Here is a 9,449-nt window from a genome sequence, read left to right as displayed (position 1 = left end):
TAGGAAGGAGTCAGCCGAGCCAGGAGAAGTCAGTGTGGAGCGAGGGCTCACTCTCCTCATGCTGCTTCGTGAAACCCACTGTCAAAGTCTGCGGGCCCCGGCTCCTAAGCACTCACTCATTGCTCCTGCAGGCACCAGCCAAGGCAACGGGCTCCCGGGAGAAGCAGCCCACTGGCTCCTGGGCAAGAGTTTTGAGTCTGAAAAAGGCAGCGACACGCCATGCCAGACCCGTCACAGGACAAACAGTTTGCAGACGATTCCAGGAACGGCTGCCGGGAGAACGGGAAGATCACCTTTCCCAGGACGAGGCCCAACAGAGCATGACCACCCCACTTCCCTGGGTCTCCGGGGCCGCCGCAGGAGGGCGGGCGCTGCCGGGCCACACCGGAGCCGCGCCAGGTCCTGCATGGGCTAAAAACCACAGAAAACAATGAAGGATTAGACTTTCCTTCGAAGACACTGCTGAAGCGAATCAAAACCTTTGCGCCTTCCTTCCTTCTTTCCTTCCTTCCCCGTATCACACTCGTTAATTGGAGGAACTGGATACTGACCCCAGGAACTCCTGCATGCTAAGCCCGCATTCGCTCTACTGCTGAGCTACATATACCCTTCCCCCCAGAGCACACTAATTTCTAGTCAGAGAGAACAAGAAATGCCAGCCACGTTCACTAACTTACCCAGTGTATAATAAGCTCCGTGTGATCCACCAACAGTGGTCAGTGTTTTATGATCCGTCAGCTCCTGCAGAGCCAATTCTACAGTCCCAGTAGCGTACACCGGTTTTGTAATTTCGGGCTAAGTCGCCCCTTCCTAGGAACACAAACAAGATAAATCAGGAACCGAAGTTCAGACCATGTGCCTACGCTTATTCATTCAGTTAGACAACAGTTATTTACCGAAGCTATCAGAACATAAGCCCTATCCTGGGAGAAGCTGGCGGTAAAAAATAAAAGGCAGATTCTCCTCTCTGTTCTTCCAGAGGCACAGGATCCATGAAAACAAATCAGCACATAAAAGTTTCAACAGCTCTACAACTGAGGTGAATGGGTACAGTAACTCCACAAAGGACAGGAGAGTCCGCTGCACGTGGATATCTCAGGGAATGCTGGGAAGACCGCACTGTTTCGTAAAAGAGAGATCCAGCGCAGAGGGGGGATTTGGATGGGATTTCGGGAAGGGCGGCCTGAGTAAAAGGAGCAGGTGAGAAACAGCATAAGGCATTAAGGAAACTAGACCACTGTTACTGGCGGTGGAAAGGTAAAACAAAACTTGCTGCCTTGAAAATGAAACATCACTTAATTAATTTCAAGTGAGAACGGCTAAAACAAGAACCACCATCAAGATGCACCTAACTTTCCCAGGGATGAATTTCTTTTCAATATCCTCTAATGAATTGTAATGGAAAGACCCTGAAAACAAGAATGCACATACAGACACTGGCTTCATTAGGTGAGTCTGGAAATTGAACACAAGTGCATTATCCAGTCCTACGGCATTAAGCACAGAATCACATCCTAAACTGTAAGTTAAAAGCATAAGTCAAAAATTCTCATCAGCAGATGCAAACGTGAAGATGCACACTCACACCAACCCCCGGTTTATGTCTCAGAATCCACTGGTACATATATAGTCACTCAAGGACATTAACAACAAGAGACTGTACCTCATCCCAGGAAGATTCTCTTCCTCTCCCTTCTGTAAAGTGGCGCACTGACACACCATCTGTGAAATGTAGTCACAGGTACATTAATGAGAATATTCACGAATGTATATTAAACAACCATGTGTGTCTATCTCCGTTCGTGGATGTGTCCAAACAAAAGTGGCAGAAAAGACTTTCAAAGAGTTAGAGCATTTTCTGAAAAAAATGCTTAAGTCACGGTTGGGATATCTTTCAAACCAAGTAGTAAGAAGAAAACACGTAAAAAGAATGGATATGGAAGTTGGGTTTGCGCACTATATATTTCTAACATTTGAAGTTTGCTCTTGTTTTTGTTTTTTCTTTTCTTCTGTTTTTAAATGGAGGTACCGGGAATGAGCAAATGGAATTCGGCATGCTAAGCAAGCATTCTATTTACCACAAAACTATGTAATTCCCCGAGTCAACTAGCTTCTCGGCATAGATTAAATAAAATACAAAACTCTCTTTCACGGTTCACTGCCTTACAAAACATGTTAGTTTGCTGAAGCGCAAAAGATCTTTGCGGCCTTATACCGCGTATCACACTAAGTCTTACATCAGACCGAGTGGGAGACAGGTCACAGGACAAATGACTGAAGAGACCACAGGCCCCGGATTCGGGTGTGTCTTCCATAACCGATCATCGGCTGTGGAATGTCAGGGATCCACTCGCTGCAGACAGTGACAGGGGCGGGCTTGTCCTCCAGGGAGCCCGGAACGTGGTGTTTGTTGAAGGCCCGTGTGCAGAACCTATAGGTCTGCCCTCCGTTTGAGGACCATCTTTCCCTCTACAACAGACAACTCCCTCCCCAGGGCAGGAATGGGAAGACGCAGTCCATCAAGTTCTTCTGCTAAGGGACCAGAGGGACACGGCCGTGATCACAGTCACGGCCGCCCGTGCACGGGGAAGCCCCGGAGAGCGATCTGCCCTTCTTCTGCAGTGACTCCAGGAAGAAACAGAGGACTATGCTTTCCTCTTACCGAGCGGAGCAGCTGGAAGTGGGGGGCGAGGATGCACAGGGCACCAAGGGGGACCAGGTGCAGGTGCCCAGCTGGGCGACGACGGGCCGCACCCGTGGCAGGCCACGCAGGCTGGTTCTGGGAAAGCTTGGGGCCCTCCGGCCCACGGTGTGACCTGCAGGACAGAAGGGATGGCTGGGTTGAATGACAGACAAAAGCGCCAACACCGACAAGAGCCGAAACCCAAAGCAGCAGACGTCGGCACCGGGCACCCTCCCCTCCACCGGGTGCCCAGAGAGCAGCACGGTGCCACAAGCTCCGCCCAGCACTCTGGGGCCTGCCTGCAGCCTGGGCCGCACAGGGTGACACGGGGATACGACCATGATGCCTCACGTCGCCGCCGCCGCTGTCTCCAAGTGGAGGAAGCCAAGGGTCCTACTGCCCAGGAGGCTGCACACAGAGCTTCCAGCACACGGGCAAACTAGCGCCTTCCCAACAGCCAGCCGCTCTGGTCGGGACGGCCCTCCCCGCCACCTTCCCCAGCTCCACGCAAGCTGGCCCGGCGTGGACCAGGAACACGGAGACGGGACGAAGGTGAAGAACTCATTCTCCACACGAGCAAGCAGAGCTGCACCAGGGTAACCGCTCTGCCTGGAAGGCTCTGCCTGCAGGACACTGCCAGGCCCTCTCTGCCCCCTCCTCACAAAGGGCCGTCCTCCGCCCCGCAGGGGCTTCCCCTCGGGGCAAAGAGCACTGGGGTGCTGGGCATCCCGGAGTCCTGCGGCGGAGCTGGCCAAGGGCTCCTGAAGGGACAAGGCTGTCCTCAGAAGGGACTCAGGCTCCGCTAGAATCATCCCTATCCTGAGGGACGTCTGGATTTTATGTTCGTAACGGAACGCTCCCTACCTGCGTGCTATGGGAGAGTGACGTGGGGAGTCTCAACCCCACAACTGATACCAAAGGGACTGTACCAGCTCGTGCGCAAAACCCCACCGTGTGCCATGAGACCGTCGAGCAGCTCTGACAGCTTCCAGGGCAGTCCCGACCTGGCACAGGGTGGGGGAACACACACAAAGTACGCACTCTGGTGCGTGTCGGAATTCCCCCGCAGGGAAGGAGGCATTTTCACGGCGGGCTCTTTCCCTTCCAGCCTCTATTTCCTACTACAAACGCACCATCTCAGAGAGCCAGGCTTTTCTGCCCAGAGTACAACTGGAGGCAGCGGCCAAGACACAGTTACCTCCCGAGAAAAGACAGTGACGGGCTGTGACGTTTACCACTCCCAGGAAGACTCCAAGTTGCACAAAGCACACCGTACAAAGGTGGAGGGAGGGCTTTGACCCTTTTCCTTTTACCAGGATCTGAATGGACATTTTAAACAGGAGAATCACCTGGCCTGAGCCGGGAAACCAGTCAAAAGAACGACGACACAGAAATCCGTCTCAGTGACACAGGAGCAACCCCAGCTGCAGGAGGTCAGGAAGGAGTCAGCCGAGCCAGGAGAATTCAGTGTGGAGCGAGGGCTCACTCTCCTCACGCTGCTTCGAGAAATCCACAGTCAAAGTCTGCGGGCCCCGACTCCTAAGCACTCCCTCATGGCTCCTGCAGGCACCAGCCAAGGCGACGGGCTCCCGGGAGAAGCAGCCCACTGCCTCCTGGGCAAGAGTTTTGAGTCTGAAAAAGGCAGCGACACACCACGCCAGACCCGTCACAGGACACACATTCTGCAGACAAGGCCAGGAACGGCTGCCGGGAGAACGGGAATATCACCTTTCCCAGGAAGAGGAAGAACAGAGCATGAGCCTCCCACATCCCTGGGCTTCCGGGGCCGCCGCAGGTGGGCGGTCGCTGCCGGTACAAACCGGAGCCGCGCCAAGTCCCGCGTCGTTTAAAAACCACACATTAGTATGGAGGATTAGGATTTCCTGCGAAGACACTGCTGAAGCCAAACAAAGACTTTGCGCCTTCCTTCCTTCCTTCCTTCCCCGTATCACACTCGTTTCTTGGAGGAACTGTATACTGACCCCAGGAACTCCTGCAGGCTAAGCCCGCATTCGCTCTACTGATGAACTACATATACCCTTCCCCCCAGAGCACACTAGTTTCTAGGCCCAGAGAACAAGAAATTGCAGCCACGTTCACTAACTTACCCAGTGTATAATAACCTCCGTTTGCTCAACCAAAAGATGTCAGTGTTTTATGATCCGTCAGCTCCTGCAGAGCCACTTCTACAGTCCCAGTAGCATACTCCAGTTTTGTAATTTCGGGCTTACTCGCCCCTTCCTAAGAACACAAAACAAGATAAATCAGGAACCGAACTTCATATAATGTGCCTACGCTTAGACAGTCAGGTAGACAACAGTTATTTACCGAAGCTATCAGAACATAAGCCCTATCCTGGGAGAAGCTGGCGGTACAAGTAAAAGGCAGATTCTCCTCTCTGTTCTGCCAGAGGCACAAGATCCATTAAAACATATCAGCACAGAAAAGTTTCAACAGCTTTACAACTAGGTGAACGGGTACAGTAACACCACAAAGGACAGGAGAGTCCGCTGCACGTGGATAGCTCAGGGAATGCTGGGAAGACCGCACTGTTTCGTAAAAGAGAGATCAAGTGCAGAGGGGGGATGTGGAGGGGCTTTGGGGAAGGGCAGCCTGAGTAAAAGGAGCAGGTGGGAAACAGCGTAAGGCATTAAGGAACTAGACCACTGTTACTGGCGGTGGAATGGGAAGACAAAACATGCTGCCTTGAAAATGAAACATCATTTAATTAATTTCAAGTGAGGACGGCTAAAACAAGAACCAACTCCAAGATACACCTAACTTTCCCAGGGATGAATTTCTTTTCAATATCCTCTAATAAATTGTAAGGGAAAGACCCTGAAAAAAAGAATGCCCACACAGACACCGGTTTCACTAGGTGAGTCTGGAAAATGAACACAAGTACATTATCCAGTCCTACGGCATTAAGCACAGAATCACATCCTAAACTGTAAGTTAAAAGCATAAGTCAAAAATTCTCATCAGCAGATGCAAACGTGAAGATGCACACTCACACCAACCCCCGGTTTATGTCTCAGAATCCCCTGGTACATATATAGTCACTCAAGGACATTAACAACAAGAGACTGTACCTCATCCCAGGAAAATTCTCTTCCTCTACCTTCTGTAAAGTGGCGCACTGACACACCATCTGTAAAATGTAGTCACAGGTACATTAATGAGAATATTCACGAATGTATATTAAAACAACCATGTGTGTCTATCTCCGTTCGTGGATGTGTCCAAACAAAAGTGGCAGAAAAGACTTTCAAAGAGTTAGAGCATTTTCTGAAAAAAATGCTTAAGTCACGTTTGGGATATCTTTCAAACCAAGTAGTAAGAAGAAAACACGTAAAAAGAATGGATATGGAAGTTGGGTTTGCGCACTATGTATTTCTAACATTTGAAGTTTGCTCTTGTTTTTGTTTTTTCTTTTCTTCTGTTTTTAAATGGAGGTACCGGGAATGAGCAAATGGAATTCGGCATGCTAAGCAAGCATTCTATTTACCACAAAACTATGTAATTCCCCAAGTCAACTCGCTTCTCGGTATAGATAAAATAAAATACAAAACACTCTTTCACGGTTCACTGCCTTACAAAACATGTTAGTTTGCTGAAGCGCAAAAGATCTTTGCGGCCTTATTCCGCGTATCACACTAAGTCTTACATCAGACCGAGTGGGAGACAGGTCACAGTACAAATGACTGAGGAGAACACAGGCCCCGGATTCGGGTGTGTCTTCCATAACCGATCATCGGCTGTGGAATGTCAGGGCTCCACTCGCTGCAGACAGTGACAGGGGCGGGCTTGTCCTCCAGGGAGCCCGGAACGTGGTGTTTGATGAAGGCCCGTGTGCAGAACCGATTGGTCTGCCCTCCGTTCGAGGACCATCTTTCCCTCTACAACAGACAACTCCCTCCCCAGGGCAGGAATGGGAAGACGCGGTCCATCCAGTTCTTCTGCTAAGGGACCAGAGGGACACGGCCGTGATCACAGTCACGGCCGCCCGTGCACGGGGAAGACCCGGAGAGCGATCTGCCCTTCTTCTGCAGTGACTCAAGGAAGAAACAGAGGACTATGCTTTCCTCTTACCGAGCGGAGCAGCTGGCGGTGGGGGGCGAGGTTGCACAGGGCACCAAGGAGGACCAGGTGCAGGTGCCCAGCTGGGCGACGACGGGCCGCACCCGTGGCAGGCCACACTGGCTGGTCCTCGGAAAAGTTGGGGCCCTCCGGCCCACGGGGTGACCTGCAGGATAGAAGGGAGGGCTGGGTTGGATGACAGACAAAAGAGCCAAAACCGACAAGACACGAAACCCAACGCAGCAGCCGTCGGCACCGGGCACCCACTCCTCCACCGGGTGCCCAGAGAGCAGCACGGTGCCACACATTCCGCCCAGGCCTCTGGGGCCTGCCTGCAGCCTGGGCCGCACAGGGGGATACGGGGATATGACCCTGACGCCACACGTCGCATCCACTGCTGTCTCCAATTGGAGGAAGCCAAGGGTCCTCCTGCCCGAGAGGCTGCACACAGAGCTTCCAGCACACAGGCAAACTAGCGCTTTCCCAACAGCCAGCCGCTCTGGGTGGGACGGCCCTCCCCGCCACCTTCCCCAGTCCACGCAAGCTTGCCCGGCGCAGGCCAGGAACACGGAGACGGGACAGAGGTGAAGAGCTCATTCTCCACACGAGCAAGCAGAGCCGCACCAGGGTCACCGCTCTGCCTGCAGGGCTCTGCCTGCAGGGCTCTGCCTGCAGGGCTCTGCCTGCAGGACCCTGCAAGGCCCTCTCGGCCCCTCCTCACAAAGGGCCCTCCTCCGCCCCACAGGGGCTTCCCCTGGGCGCAAAGTGCCCTGAGGAGCTGGGCATCCCGGAGTCCTGCGGCGGAGCTGGCCAAGGGCTCCTGAGGGGACAAAGCTGTCCTCAGAAGGGACTCAGGCTCCGCTACAATCATCCCGATCCTCAGGGACGTCTGGATTTTACGTTCACTACGGAACGCACCCTACCTGCGTGCTACGGGAGAGTGAGGATGGGAGTCTCATTCCCACACCTGACACCAAAGGGACTGTACCAGCTCGTGCGCAAAACCCCACCTTGTGCAATGAGACCGACGAGCAGCTCTGACAGCTTCCAGGGCAGGCCCGTCCCGGCGCAGGGTGGGGGACAATCATAACGTACGCACTCTGGTGCGCATCGGAATTCCCCCGAAGGGAAGGAGGCATTTTCCCGGCGGGCTCTTTCCCTTCCAGCCTCTATTCCCTACTAAATACGCACCATCTCCGAGAGCCAGGCTTTTCTGCCCAGAGTACAACTGGAGGCAGCGGCCAAGACACACTTACCTCCCGAGAAAAGACTGTGTCGGGCTGTGAAGCTTACCACACCCAGGAAGACTCCAAGTTGCGCAAAGCACACCGTACAAAGCTGGAGGGCGGGCTTTGCCCTTTTTCCAGTTGCCAGGATCTGAATGGACATTCTAAACAGGAGAATAACCTGGCCTGAGCCGGGAAACCAGTCCAAAGAACGACGACACAGAAACCCATCTCAGTGACCCAGGAGCAACCCTAGGTGCAGGAGGTTAGGAAGGAGTCAGCCGAGCCAGGAGAAGTCAGTGTGGAGCGAGGGCTCACTCTCCTCATGCTGCTTCGTGAAACCCACTGTCAAAGTCTGCGGGCCCCGGCTCCTAAGCACTCACTCATTGCACCTGCAGGCACCAGCCAAGGCAACGGGCTCCCGGGAGAAGCAGCCCACTGGCTCCTGGGCAAGAGTTTTGAGTCTGAAAAAGGCAGCGACACGCCATGCCAGACCCGTCACAGGACAAACAGTTTGCAGACGATTCCAGGAACGGCTGCCGGGAGAACGGGAAGATCACCTTTCCCAGGACGAGGCCCAACAGAGCATGACCACCCCACTTCCCTGGGTCTCCGGGGCCGCCGCAGGAGGGCGGGCGCTGCCGGGCAACACCGGAGCCGCGCCAGGTCCTGCATCGGCTAAAAACCACAGAAAACAATGAAGGATTAGACTTTCCTTCGAAGACACTGCTGAAGCGAATCAAAACCTTTGCGCCTTCCTTCCTTCTTTCCTTCCTTCCCCGTATCACACTCGTTAATTGGAGGAACTGGATACTGACCCCAGGAACTCCTGCATGCTAAGCCCGCATTCGCTCTACTGCTGAGCTACATATACCCTTCCCCCCAGAGCACACTAATTTCTAGTCAGAGAGAACAAGAAATGCCAGCCATGTTCACTAACTTACCCAGTGTATAATAAGCTCCGTGTGATCCACCAACAGTGGTCAGTGTTTTATGATCCGTCAGCTCCTGCAGAGCCAATTCTACAGTCCCAGTAGCGTACACCGGTTTTGTAATTTCGGGCTAAGTCGCCCCTTCCTAGGAACACAAACAAGATAAATCAGGAACCGAAGTTCAGACCATGTGCCTACGCTTATTCATTCAGTTAGACAACAGTTATTTACCGAAGCTATCAGAACATAAGCCCTATCCTGGGAGAAGCTGGCGGTAAAAAATAAAAGGCAGATTCTCCTCTCTGTTCTTCCAGAGGCACAGGATCCATGAAAACAAATCAGCACATAAAAGTTTCAACAGCTCTACAACTGAGGTGAACGGGTACAGTAACTCCACAAAGGACAGGAGAGTCCGCTGCACGTGGATAACTCAGGGAATGCTGGGAAGACCGCACTGTTTCGTAAAAGAGAGATCCAGCGCAGAGGGGGGATTTGGATGGGATTTCGGGAAGGGCGGCCTGAGTAAAA

At 53.0% G+C, this 9,449-nt stretch overlaps 1 long non-coding RNA gene across 2 annotated transcripts; it reads right to left on the bottom strand.

Moving 5' to 3' along the window:
- Positions 1-677: 677 nt before the first annotated feature.
- LOC141575247 (uncharacterized) lies at positions 678-8,520 on the bottom strand. Of its 2 annotated transcripts, none has more exons than XR_012502690.1 (8): positions 8,057-8,520; positions 6,776-6,929; positions 5,776-5,834; positions 4,792-4,924; positions 4,033-4,387; positions 2,663-2,816; positions 1,664-1,722; positions 678-810 (listed from the first exon to the last, which is right to left on the bottom strand). It is a non-coding gene; the product is annotated as an uncharacterized LOC141575247 (long non-coding RNA). The 2 variants fall into 2 exon arrangements; XR_012502691.1 differs by having other exon boundaries at positions 4,033-4,315.
- Positions 8,521-9,449: the final 929 nt, after the last annotated feature.

This window comes from Camelus bactrianus, chromosome 27 (genome assembly GCF_048773025.1).
Source record: "Camelus bactrianus isolate YW-2024 breed Bactrian camel chromosome 27, ASM4877302v1, whole genome shotgun sequence".
NCBI lineage: Eukaryota > Metazoa > Chordata > Mammalia > Artiodactyla > Camelidae > Camelus > Camelus bactrianus.
The sequence above is the reverse complement of the archived record's forward strand: the minus strand, read 5'-3'. Positions and strand labels throughout refer to the sequence as shown.